This window comes from Panthera leo, chromosome C1 (genome assembly GCF_018350215.1).
Source record: "Panthera leo isolate Ple1 chromosome C1, P.leo_Ple1_pat1.1, whole genome shotgun sequence".
NCBI lineage: Eukaryota > Metazoa > Chordata > Mammalia > Carnivora > Felidae > Panthera > Panthera leo.
In genome coordinates, this window is record NC_056686.1 from 187704885 (window position 1) to 187717991 (window position 13107).

At 36.9% G+C, this 13107-nt stretch overlaps 1 protein-coding gene across 22 annotated transcripts in view; it reads left to right on the forward strand.

Moving 5' to 3' along the window:
* The window catches only part of CARF (calcium responsive transcription factor), a 100825-nt gene that overhangs the window by 341 nt on the left and 87377 nt on the right, over nt 1-13107 (forward strand). For 20 of the 22 annotated variants that reach the window (XM_042949780.1, XM_042949787.1, XM_042949801.1 and 17 more), the window contains exon 2: nt 3803-3963. The gene's annotated coding sequence lies outside the window, so the exon portion shown is untranslated. Of the gene's footprint in view, nt 1-103; nt 176-338; nt 570-3802; nt 3964-13107 lie in introns of those variants that run through there. The other 2 variants (XM_042949782.1, XM_042949781.1) reach the window with 2 other exon arrangements.

Here is a 13107-nt window from a genome sequence, read left to right on the forward strand (position 1 = left end):
CCTTTTCGGGGTCCCACACAATGAGGCCTACTACCCCTCTCCCAGGACTGCTCACGCGGGCCTCGGGAAAGCAGGCTGGAGAAGGTGGAGGTTAGGTGTCTGGAGGAGGGTTGCTGAGCTTCAGGACGCGCCACCGTCGCGGAGAAGTATCCAGACGCCTGGGCGGGAGCGCCCGGTGTGTGGTCCTTTTAGCAGCGACGAGCCCCAATTTTTAGGTTTTTTGTTTTTGGTTTTTTGGTTCTTTTTGTTTTCCCTTTATGAGCCCCATTTTATCTTCCATTTAGAAAGGGAAAGGCGTCCTCCCGTACATTCTCAGACTACGCTTTTTGACTTTTGGTGTTGAAGTTACCCAAAGGCCTATGTCTTAACTCTCAATGGTCGGGAGAATTACTCTAATTAAATTTAGTTGTTTCGCTGTGGGAGGATGGATGGAGAGATACTATCCAGATTTCAAAGTCACTTTTTAAGTCGTTCGCCAGAAAAGCTGCAAGAGGGGGACTTCAAGAGAGAGCAGTTTAGAATCAGGCAAAACTGGATTGCAGAATTTGTGGGCTGAGCAGTATGTGCAGGTGAAGACAACTAAAGCTTTCTTTTACGTTGCTTAAAGATGTGCTACAATTAAGTAGACACCTGGTATTTAAATCACCCATAGACTATGAGAAAGTATTTACACAATTGTAAGCGAGGAACAATCTTTTATTGGAAAGTAATGATAATGAAAGTAGGACTATTTTCAATTCACTCACCTTTTTAGAATGTGGGCTCTCGAAACTGAATGTTTCAAGTACATATTAAATCTCTGCCACACTTGGGTCACTGTGAGAATTAAATGCCACATAGTAAATGTTAGCTATTATTACCATCACGATCATTTACATGTCCAGTTTGACTGCTGAATAAGAGAATAGTCTCGTGGTTAGAGGAATAAAAAAAAAACACCTCTATGCTGAAATCCTAGCTTGCAAATAGAAACTGTGGTCATTTAACCATGTGATTCATTGTAATGGTGAGAATGATATGCCTTAAATAAGTTAGATCACGTGAAGCTTGAACACTTTCTTAACTGAAGTGTTGCTCTTCGTATTTTCTGAATCTGGTAGTCGTGGAAAGAAATTTGACAGTTTTAAACATTCTCCTTTAGTGATTTTTGAGTTACAGCAGTAAAATTGCCTGAATTAAAATTCATAGGGCCTGAAATAATCTTCAAATAATTAGGTTCTTTTTCAGATAATTTTTTTACTATTGATAAAGTATTGATTAAAATGTCTTTTAAAAACATGCAGGGGAGCCTGGCTAGCTCCGTTGATGCAGCATGCAGGTCTTGATCTCCGGGTTATAGGTTGTAAGTTAGAACCTCAGGCTGGGTGTAGAGATTAGCTAAAAATAAAATCTTAAGAAAAACAACAGCAAAAAACATATAGTAAGATTAATAAATTTTGGTGATTGTTATTTTGAAATTTACCGTAATAAGAAAGTACAATACCTGATGGTACAGATTGATCTTAATTTTAATTGAAAAATATGACCAGTAAGATACAGAACCTAAGTATGCTTAATAAGATAAAACTTCAATTTGCCAAGCAGAAATGTTGAATTCACTAAAATACATGTCTTCATTTGAGACCTTCCTTTGGTTAAGGAAAATTATAAGTGTTTCAAAGCAACTCAACATCCACTATGATGGCTTTGGTGTTTTTTCAGTAGTGACTTGTATCATACTTGGTGTTCCCTCCATGCAGTACTTAGGGTAGTTAATGCTTTTACTTTGATTGGTCTTTTTACATTTTTTTTAATGTTTATTTATTCTGGTGGGAGAGAGGGACAGAGCTCAAGAGGGGAAGGGCCAGAGAGAGAGGGAGGCACAGAACCTGAAGCAGGCTCCAGGCTCCGAGCTGTCAGCACAGAGTCCAATGCGGGGCTCGAACTCAAGAGCTGGAGATCATGACCTGAGCCGAAGTCTGACGCTTAACCATCTGAGCCACCCAGGTGCCCCTGAGTGTTTTTCTTAGAACGTTAACTTCAAGCTTTTTGTTCTTGATGATTTACTACATGATTCATTTACTGTGGTCCTTGTGAAGACATATTGTTATCTAGAAAATCACAGCTTAGAAGATTTGTGTCTCTTTATTATAGGTTTCTTTTTTCAACATATAATGGCATGGTATGGTATGATCTGAAGACTGTGTATGGGCTTTGCAGTGCAGTTTGTTTTTTGGGTTTTTCCAGCTTAGTTTTGAATCTGAGCTCTAATGCTTTCTGTGATTTTAGGCAAGTTACTTGACAGCTTTGGCTTTCTTCTCTATAGAGATAAAGATCCAACTGTTACTGTGAGGATTAAATGAAATAATCTGTATAGCTCTCAAAAAGCATAGAGGTAAAAAGAGGTATTATTTACAGGGTAAGAAATGGGTAGATACCAAGATTATAGGCAAGTTTATAGAAGAGGGCAAACCTTAAGTAAAAGAGACATTGTGAACACTAGCTTTAAATTTGTTTAAGTGAAAAGTTAAAAATAGGTTATTGTTTATACATATTTGCATACATTTAAATTTTTGACTTAACACATTATAACTTTCCAAATCCACCTTTAAAAAAATAAATTGTTCTATCAAATATTTGTGAACTAGGAGTCTTGATTTAATTTTTGATACCACTGATTCATAGTAATTTTATATACATCATAAAAGGAGCATAAAAAGAGCATTCATTTACTTTAAAAGACAAGAATAATTTTATTTTCTAAAGGACTTTTGAGCAACATTTTTTAATGTTAATAAGTTACAAGATCTGGCACTGATATTGAATATATTTCAAGATCCTTAAGTCTTAGGATGCTAACAAGGTACCTAGAATTAGGAAAATCTTTTAAGACTAAACTAAAAGTGGTTTCATCCTTCAGTTACCCTGTTTGGGGATTTATTCTCAGGCAATTGGTTTTAACAGATACATGTTAGTATGCAAAAGTCTTTAGAGGAAACTCAACAAAATAATCAGTTGTTAAGACAGAATTACCTCTAAAGTTTCGAATAAAATTCCTGTTGAACAAAATCAAAACGGTATCCCAAATAAGGTCCACAGAGATATGAGTGACTGCAGTCTGAATAGTCTTTTCCTCTCTGCCATGCATTCAATATTTATAAACAATAAAATTCCCCCTTTCCCTATAAAACATCAAACTTCTAATTTAACAATTTTCTTCCTAATCTTTGCTTTTGATATAAGGTAAAATCCACTTTTCTAACATGATGTGAAACATTCTAGAAAGCAATTTGTCAGCAAAATGTGTGTGCTCTGAACTCCAATCATAAACTGTGTACACATGTAATACTTTATTCTTTGTTCTCTTTATATAATCCCAATACTATTTGCTTAAGAACTAACTTTGTCAAATCAATTCCATGATTTTATAGAGGGTGTAGTTTGGGGAGGGGGACCTTTATTCTCAAGCTTTTATGGTTACAAAAAGTGCCCTGTTAGTAAATATTTCATGGGAGAAATGTACTTTACTGGAGGTCTTTGTTTTAGTAGTAGGTATAGAATGTGAGTTGAAACAAAACCTTAGTCCAAATCCCTGATTTGGACTGAGGAAACTGAATCACACGTTAAGTCATCTACCCCTGGACACATGTAGTTATCTGTAAAGTCAGTCCTGATCTTTAGTTTTCTTCAACTGAGTCAATTGATGGTTCTACTGTACTAGGCTGGTTACGGTTGTTTTATAATAAAACCTGCATAACAAAATCTAGTAGTTTTCTTTATGTGTAGAAAAAGAAAATATACATTGAATACCTTCTCATTACAGAAAAAATGCTGCTGTGAAGACATAATTATAGCTCTCACACAAATGAAGCCTATCATGATTTAGTGTCCCCGAAAGGAAGAACTTCAGTGGACAAGAGAGGGCATTTCTGGCAATAGTAGAATGCTTGAGGCCTGAGTTTAAACTTGAGCGACTGCCTGAAGGTAATACTTTTATTTCAACTAATTGAAAGTAACAGCTATGTAAAAGTTTGTACCTATTACATATTAATGAAAAGTCAAATTGCACTTTGTATATAGGTATTTCATTCTATTTGTATTTACCAGTTGGAACAAAGCATTTTATACCTAGCTACTTGATATCTTCATCCTTAAAAACTTCACTTTGACATAGTTAATTGAAAGCCATGGATGATAATTTCCAGCATGTACTGACATTGAAGTTAGTTGGGAAAATGTCACCCTGCAGTTGTCAGGGTTGAAAAGTGTAATGCAAAGTGATGGGGCAAGTAAGGGAGGAAGGAGTAATACTTTTGCTTCATTCAGATTTTGTCTTTTGAAAAGGATGTCAGTAACATAGAAATGTACTTTCAACCTCTGGTTCAGTAGTAGGTTAGTCAATAGATATTGACATCCATTTTTCCATGTAGAAACTAAGTAGTATTTTCCCAATGTAACACAAAAAAACTTCCTTAACCTATCGTGTAGATGTACATACTGAAAGGAAAATCTTGAGTTTTGAGTTCCCAAAAGATAGTATAAAAAGAAATTATCTTTGGCAAAATCTCAGTGTGAGCAAAGCCCTGAAGTAGGTGGTTTATGTTTGACAGTGTTCCTCTGTTAACAACATCTCCACCACCATCCTGTCCTCTTTCTTCATTGCAGCGTTTAGCTTAGACCTCTGCAAAATCCCTTTTACATGTTCTGAGCTTCAAGTGTACTTGCTTTCTCATCTCCAAATTAAACTTTGCAGGGTAGCTGTTCTTAACTTTTCTTAAAGGAAGAAAGCTATCCTTATATAAATTTACACAAATTTGTTAATGGCTGATACTCTGTCCAGAGTTTTTTCTTTTTAACAGAAAATGCTTATTAACTCCAGTGAAAATTTCAGCTAGGGTAAGAGAAAGTAAATAAAATGAAAAAAAAAAATAGGCCAATAGCGTTAATTTGTAATGGGATCAGGGCAGCTATTAGGAAACTGGGAGTAAGTTTTTAGAATTCTTTCCCCTAAACTATTTGCACTTTGCACTTCTTCTTCCCAAGCTCCACTTTTGAATCTATTTGCAGAATGTTTTCTCAGTGACTGCAGTGCCTGCAAGATTAGAACTCTAGCTTTTTCATGGGATCAGAGATGTTTAGATTGTTTACAGGAGGGCTTTGGAGCTTTAGGGACTGACTCTAATTGAATTTCAACCAAGAAAAGTTGAGAACAATAATGAACAAAGAATTTTTTTTACCATCTAGAATTTGTTAACCTATCAGAAAAAAGGAAAAAGATTTAAAGCCATGACTAATGAAGGAAGGAAGGAGTTTTGTTACCTTGAAAGAGTTCCTATAGTAATAATAAAGAGTAGGCTTTGGGATCAGCACCTGTTGGCTTGAGTCCTTGCTCAGCCACTTAGTGTATTTGTAATCTTGGGAAAGTTACTTCATTGCCTGAGTTTTATTTCCTTTTATGTAAATTGGAGCAAGTAACTGAATCACTTGCTGGGTTGTTGAAAGGATTGTTGAAAGGATTATATAAAATGACAGATAGAAAACACTTAGCATAGTGTTTTACCATAGTGCTCAATAATTGATAACCTTGAGCAGTGAGCCTCAATTTCCTTTTCTGTAAAATGGTGATAATAGGTTCTACATCACAGAATAATAGAGTGATTATTAATAATCCTAGCTAGTAATTAAGTATAATAAACATTCAATAGACATTAAATTTTATAGCTATGACAAATTCATAATCTTCATCTATTTTGTCATTGATAGTGCTTCATATTTAAACTCAAAAAACTCTCTAAAATTTTTTTTTAAATTTTTTTTAACGTTTATTTATTTTTGAGACAGAGAGAGACAGAGCATGAACAGGGGAGGAGCAAAGAGAGAGGGAGACACAGAATCTGAAACAGGCTCCAGGCTCTGAGCTGTCAGCACAGAGCCTGACGCGGGGCTCGAACTCACGGACCGTGAGATCATGACCTGAGCCGAAGTCGGATGCTTAACCGACCAAGCCACCCAGGCGCCCCTCTAAAATATTTCTTAATATTGATGTCATCATATTTAGCCAGTGAATATTTCAATATATTTAATTTGCTTTAAAAAATTAAATTGTATTCTGGACACCAGTTATCACAGTTTTAATACATCTCTCAGTAGGACTTCATTTTCAGTTGAATCTAACATAAGAATTTTCTTTTTGAATAGTATTCTTTTATTTTTCTACTCTATACATTGGAAGTCAGTCAATAAACAATAAATGAATTAAAAAAAATTTTAATGCTTATTTATTTTTGAGAGAGAGACAGAACGCGAGTGGTGGAGGGGGTAGAGAGAGAGAGAGGGAGACACAGAATCTGAAGCAGGCTCCAGGCTCTGAGCTGCCAGCACAGAGCCCGACACAGGGCTTGAACCCACGAACTGTGAGATCATGACCTGAGCTGAAGTCGGACACTCAACCGACTGAGCCACCCAGGTGCCCCAACAATAAATGAATTTTAAACATTATCAGGATAATCAACTTTTAAAAACAAAAATCTTAGAACTGGATGGGATCTTAGGGATCATCAGGACCAACTCTTCATTTTAAAGAACTAGAAATTCAAGTTCAGAAAAGTTCAGTTTGGATATTTTTCATCAAATCTAGACTGACTCTATGTACTCTACTACATTTATGAAATGTGTAAATTTTTAAATAATACTGAAATGAGAGTCTATTAGGCATCTTAAAGTATACAATTTTAAAATTTTTTCAAAGACTATATAGAAAAGTATATTTAGAAGTTTAATACTGGGGCACCTGGGTGGCTCAGTCGTTTGAGCATCTGATTTTGGTTTAGGTCATGATCTCAGTTTGTGAGTTCAAGCCCTGCACTGGCTCACTGCTGTCAGTGCAGAGCATGCTTCAAATCCTTTCTTCCCCTTTCTGTCCCTCCCCTGCTCACCCTCTCTCTCAAAAATAAATTAAACCTAAAAAAAAATAAAGTTTCATACTAAGCCCAGATAAGTTTTGATTATATCAATTAGATGACTGGTGTTTAACAGATCTTTGCCCTAAAGAATTTGGGGCACCTGGGTTGCTCTGTCCAACTCTTGATTTCAGCTCAGGTCATGATCTTGTGGTTCATGGGTTCAAGCCCCGCATTGGGCTCTGCGCTGATAGCACATAGCCTGCTTGGGATTCTCTGTCTCCCTCTCTGCCCCTCCCCTGCTTGCATGCTTGCATGTGTACGCTCTCTCGCTCTCTCTCTTTCTCTCGGTCTCTCTCTCTTACTCAAAATAAGGCTTAAAAAAATGGGGTGCCTGGGTGGCTCAGTCGGTTTGGGGGTCCGACTTCAGCTCAGGTCATGATCTCACAGCTCATGGGTTTGAGCCCCACATCAGGTTCTATGCTGACAGCTCAGAGCCTGGAGCCTGCTTTGGATTCTGTGTCTCCCTCTCTCTCTGTCCCTACCCTGCTCATGCTCTCTTTCTCTCAAAAATAAAATAACCATTTAAAAAAAAAAAAAAAAAAGAACCAACGGGTTTATATTTAGATAGGTGAAATTTTGGCCTTCATTTGCATGATTATAGGTAGGAAAAATTATTTATTTAACACTGAACAGTGTATTGGGAACTGCATGATACCCTTTGCATACATTATTTTATTTAATCTTTATAACAACCCTGTGAGGTAGATGAATATTATGCCTATTTTGCAGATGAGAAAACTAAAGCTCAGGGTGGTTAACTAATTTGACAAATAAGCGTAAAGTTGATTTTCAAATTCCTACCATATAACTACGGAACAGTTCAACTATTTTATACAGTTTTACTAACAAAACTCTGTTTTTATTTGAAAATTTAATGAAAATATATTTTCTTGTATGTCCTAATTCCAACATTGTCCAAATTGTGGTAACTTAACCTAAAGTTTCAAGATAATTTTGGAATTCATGTACTGTTATTTGTTATTGGCTTTAGTTTACATTCTGCTTTTTTTTTTTAAACTAAAGGACTTTATTTTTTTGCATAGTTTTAGACTTACGGAAAAATCAAGCAGGGTATACAAAGATTTCCATATTCTTACACCGCCCACTTCTTTCCTCTACCTGCTAGCACACAGTTGTCTCTGTTGCTAGCATTTCGCATTAGTGTGGTACATTTCTTTCTTTTCTTTTTTTTTTTTTTAGGTTTTATTTATTTATTTTGGAGGGCTTGAGCTCACAACCCTGAGATCAAGAGTTGCATGCTCCACCTACTGAGCCAGCCAGCCAGGCACTCTTAGTGTCCTATATTTTATAAAGTTAATGAACCCATATTGATATGTTATTATGAACAATAGTCTAGTTTACATTAAAGTTCACTATTTGTGTTGTATATTTTTATAGATTTTGACAAAATCCATTTCAAAATGTCATGTATCCACCATCAGAATTGTTTCATCACCTTGGGGCGCCTGGGTGGCTCAGTCGGTTAAGCGGCCGACTTCGGCTCAGGTCACGATCTCACGATCTGTGAGTTTGAGCCCCGCGTCGGGCTCTGTGCTGACAGCTCAGAGCCTGGAGCCCGTTTCAGATTCTGTGTCTCCCTCTCTCTCTGCCCCTCCCCTGTTCATGCTCTGTCTCTCTCTGTCTCAAAAATAAACATTAAAAAAAAAAATTTAAAAAAAGAATTGTTTCATCACCATAAAAATCTCTCAACCTCTGGCAACTATTGATGTTACTGTGTCTATACCTTTTCAAGAATGTCATATATTTGGGGTGCTTGGGTGTCTCAGTCAGTTGAGCATCCTACTCTTGATTTCAGCTTAGGTCATGATCTCAGGATTTGTGAGTTCCAGCCCCATATCAGGTTCTGTGCTGACTGTGCAGAGCCTGGTTGGGATTCTTTCTTTCCCTCTGTCTCTGCCCCTCCACTGCTCGTGCACTCTCTCTCTCAAAATAAATAAACTTAAAAAAAATTTTTTTTAAATGTCATATATTTGGAATCATATAGCCTTTTCAGAGTGGCTCCTTTCACTTATAAGTATGTATTTAAGGTTTCTCCATGTCTTTTTGTGGCTTAATAGCCTTTTTTTTTAATTGAAGTATAGTTGACATATAATAGTTTCAGGTATATAGCCTAGTGATTTGACAATTAAAAACATTGCAAAATGCTTACTGTGATAAATGTAGGTACCATCTGTCATACAAAGTTATTACAATATTATTGACTGTATTCTCTGTGCTGTACTTTTTATCCTCATGACTTTTCTGTGGGTGTGACTTGTTTTATAACTGGAAGTTTGTATCTTCCAATTCCACATATAAGACAGGTCACAGGGCATTTGCTTTTCTCTAGCTAGCTGTGTATCTTCTTTAGTAAAGTGTTTAATTCAAATATTTTGGCTACTTTTTATTGGGTTGTTGTCTTATAATTAGGATGAAACAGTTCTTTACAGAGTTCGAATACAAATTCCTTTATCAGGCATGTGTTTTGCAAATATTTTCTCCCAAACTGTCATGAGCAAAAGTTTTTAATTGTGATGAAGTCCAATTTGTAGACTTATATTTCATGCTTTTTGAGTCATGTTTAAGATATTTTTGCCAAACCCAGACACCTGGGTGGCTTGGTAGGTTAGGCATTCAACTCTTTTTTTTTTTTTTTTTTAATGTTTATTTATTTTTGAGACAGAGAGAGACAGAGCATGAACAGGGGAGGGGCAGAGAGAGAGGGAGACACAGAATCTGAAACGGGCTCCAGGCTCTGAGCTGTCAGCACAGAGCCCGACGCGGGGCTCGAATTCACGGGCCGTGAGATCATGACCTGAGCTGAAGTCGGATGCTTAACTGACCAAGCCACCCAGGCGCCCTGGCATTCAACTCTTGATCTCGGCTCAGGTCATGATCTTGCAGTTTGTGGGTTCAAGCCCCACATCAGGCTCTGTGCTGACAGTGCAGAGCCTGCTTGGGATTCTCTCTGTCTCTCTCTCTCAAAAATAAATAACTAGACTTAAAAAAAAAAGATATCTTTGCTAAACCCAAGGCCACAAAGATTTTCTCATATGTTATCTTCTAGAAGTTTTATAGTTTTACAGGCCATGATCCATGATTCAAGTCAATTTTTTTTAATATGGTTTGAGGTATTGGCCAATGTTTATTATTTTGCATATAGCTATTGTTTTAGCTGCATTTGTTGAAAAGACTGTCCCTTTTCTCTTAAGTACCTTGGCACTTTTATCAGAAAGCAATTGACTATATGCATGGAGGTCTGTTTCTGGATTCTTCTATCTCATTGATCTATTTGTCTTTACACTAATACCATACCATCTTGATCATTCTAGCTTCATAACAAGTCTTGAAATCAGGTAGAATTCCAAATCTGTTATTCTTTTCCAAAGTCGTTTTGGCTGTCTTAACCTTTGACTTTTCATATGAAGTTTAGAATCAGTTTGTCAATTAAAAAAAAAAAAAAAGGCCTGCTGGAATTGGGATTGGGATTGTAGGCAATTGATTGTAGATCAGTTTGGTTATTTTAACAATACTGAGTCATCCCTTCCATAAACATGCAGTATGTAACTTTTATCCTTTTAGGTCTTCTTTAATTTCTCCCATCTAAGTTTTGTAGTCTTCAGTGCATACATCTTCCATATATTTTGTTAACTTTATCCCTAAAATTTTCATATTTTTTATGCCATTGTGCTATTTTAGGTAGTTGGTATCATACTGTATTTATACAAAATTCTAACTTAGTCTCCACATTGGATTTACTTAAAGCCAATGACATACTTCATTTGATGAGATGCATTATTTTTATTATATGTTGCTGGATTTTGTTCACTGAGATTTTATTTAAGGCTTATTTATATGTTTATGATTGTTTCAAAATACTCTTATTTCTCTTTAGATATGGTGAGGTCAACGAATCAGGAGGTGATTGCCACTGAAAATTAAGATAGTTTATTACTCACAGTTCCAAAGAAGAGGGTAGGCATGCCACATAGGGCCACAAAAGAAAATATCAAGGTCAGTAGCAGGCACAAAGAGAGAAGATATCAAATCCTGGATATCATCACATGATATAATTTCATCTACAGTATCATTCCTGTACCTAAAAACACACCAAAAATTTTTTAAATAAATCTCTAGTCCACATTCATATTTTCCTGACTGCCACATATACATTACACACACACACACACACATACACACACATGTATATACTTATATATGTATATGTTTTTTTCTTTTTGGTAATAAATTTAAAAAGCTGAGGTGAAATTCATGTAACTTAAAATTAATCATTTTAGATGAACAATTTAGTGGCATTTTCTACATTCACAGTTTTATGTAAATACCACCTTTATCTAGTTCCAAAATATTTTCACCAACCCCAAATAAAATCTTGTGCCCAATTGACAGTTTTTCCCTATACTCCTCCCACCCCCCAGACCTTTGTCATCTACTAACCTGCTTTCTGTTTTTATGGATTTACCCCTTCTGGATATTTTTATATAAATGGAATTATGTAATATATGACAGTTTGTGTCTGGCTTCTATCACTTAGTATGTTTTTGAGATTCATCTATATTGTAGCATGTATCAGTACTTCATTCCTTTTTATGGCTGAATACCATTTATAAGGACATAGCACATTTTATTTATCTGTTCATGAGCTGATGAAAATTAGAGTTGTTTCCACTTTTGGTTCTTTTTTTTTTTTTTTTTTTTTTTTCATTTTTTAACACTTACTCATTTGAGAGAGGGAGAGCACGAGGAGGGAGGGACAGAGAGAGAGGGAGACACAGAATCCGAAGCAGGCCCCAGGCTCTGGGCTGTCAGCACAGAGCCCAATGCGGAGCTCACACCCACAAACCGTGAAATCATGACCTGAGTTGAAGTCGAAGGCTTAATCGACTGAGCCACCCAGGTGCCCCTCCACTTTTTGGTTCTTATGAAAATTGCTGCTATGAGCGTTCGTGTACAAATTTATGTTTGAACACTGATTTTCATTTCTTTGGGGTATATACCTAGAGTGGAATTGCTGTCATATGGTCATTCTATGTTTAACTTCTTAAGGAACTGCCAAACTTTTGCACAGCACCTTCACCATTTTACATACCCATCAGCAATGCACGAGGGTTCCAATTGCTCTATATCCTCATCAACTCTTGTTTTCTTTTTTAAAAAAATATGTGGTTGGGGCACCTGAATGGCCCAGTCAGTTGATCATCCAACTCTTGATTTCGGTTCAGGTCATGATGGCAGGGTTGTGGGATTGAGCCCCACATCGAGCTCCCTGCTGAGCATGGAGCCTGCTTGGGATATTCTCTCTCTCTCTCTCTCTCTCTCTCTCTCTCTCTGTCCCTCTGCCCCTTTCCACCACTCGTACGCATTCTCTCTTGCTCAAACAAAATAAATATAGTTATTCTAGTGGGTGTCAACTGGTATCTCATTGTTGCTTTGATTTACATAATCCTGATGACTAATGACCATAAACATCTTTCTTTTTTTTTTTAATGATTATTTATTTTTGAGACAGAGGGAGAGTGAGCACGGGGAAGGGGCAGAGAGAGAGGGAGACACAATCTGAAGCAGGCTCCAGGCTCTGAATTGTCAGCACAGAGCCCCACGTGGGGCTGGAACTCATGAACTGTGAGATCATGACCTGAGCCGAACTCAGACGTTTAACCGACTGAGCCACCCAGTCGCCCCTTCTCTGTTTTTTTTTTTAATCTTAAAGTATCTTTCTCTCCCCCTGCTTTGTGAAACAATAGTTTTGAACGTATGTAATCATATACTGATTATCACTTTTTTTTTTAATTCTCATGACTTCCACCATTGTTGCTACTGAGTAGTCTGCTTTCTATCTAATGTCAGTACTCTGTGGGTGATCTGATCACTCTAGCTACATTTTAATTTTTTTTTGTTTATTTATATGAGAGAGAGTGAGCTCCCTGCAGGGTAGGAGCAGAGAGAGAGAGAGAGGGAGATACAGAATCCGAAGCAGGCTCCAGGCTCCAAGCTGTCAGCACAGAACCCTATGCAGGGCTCAAACTCACGGAACCGTGAGCCGAAGTTGGACCTTGACAGAGCCACCCGGGCACTCTATCTCTCTGGCTACATTTTAGATTTTGCTTTCTCTTTAGAATTTTGTGCCTTTACTACACTGGGTGTG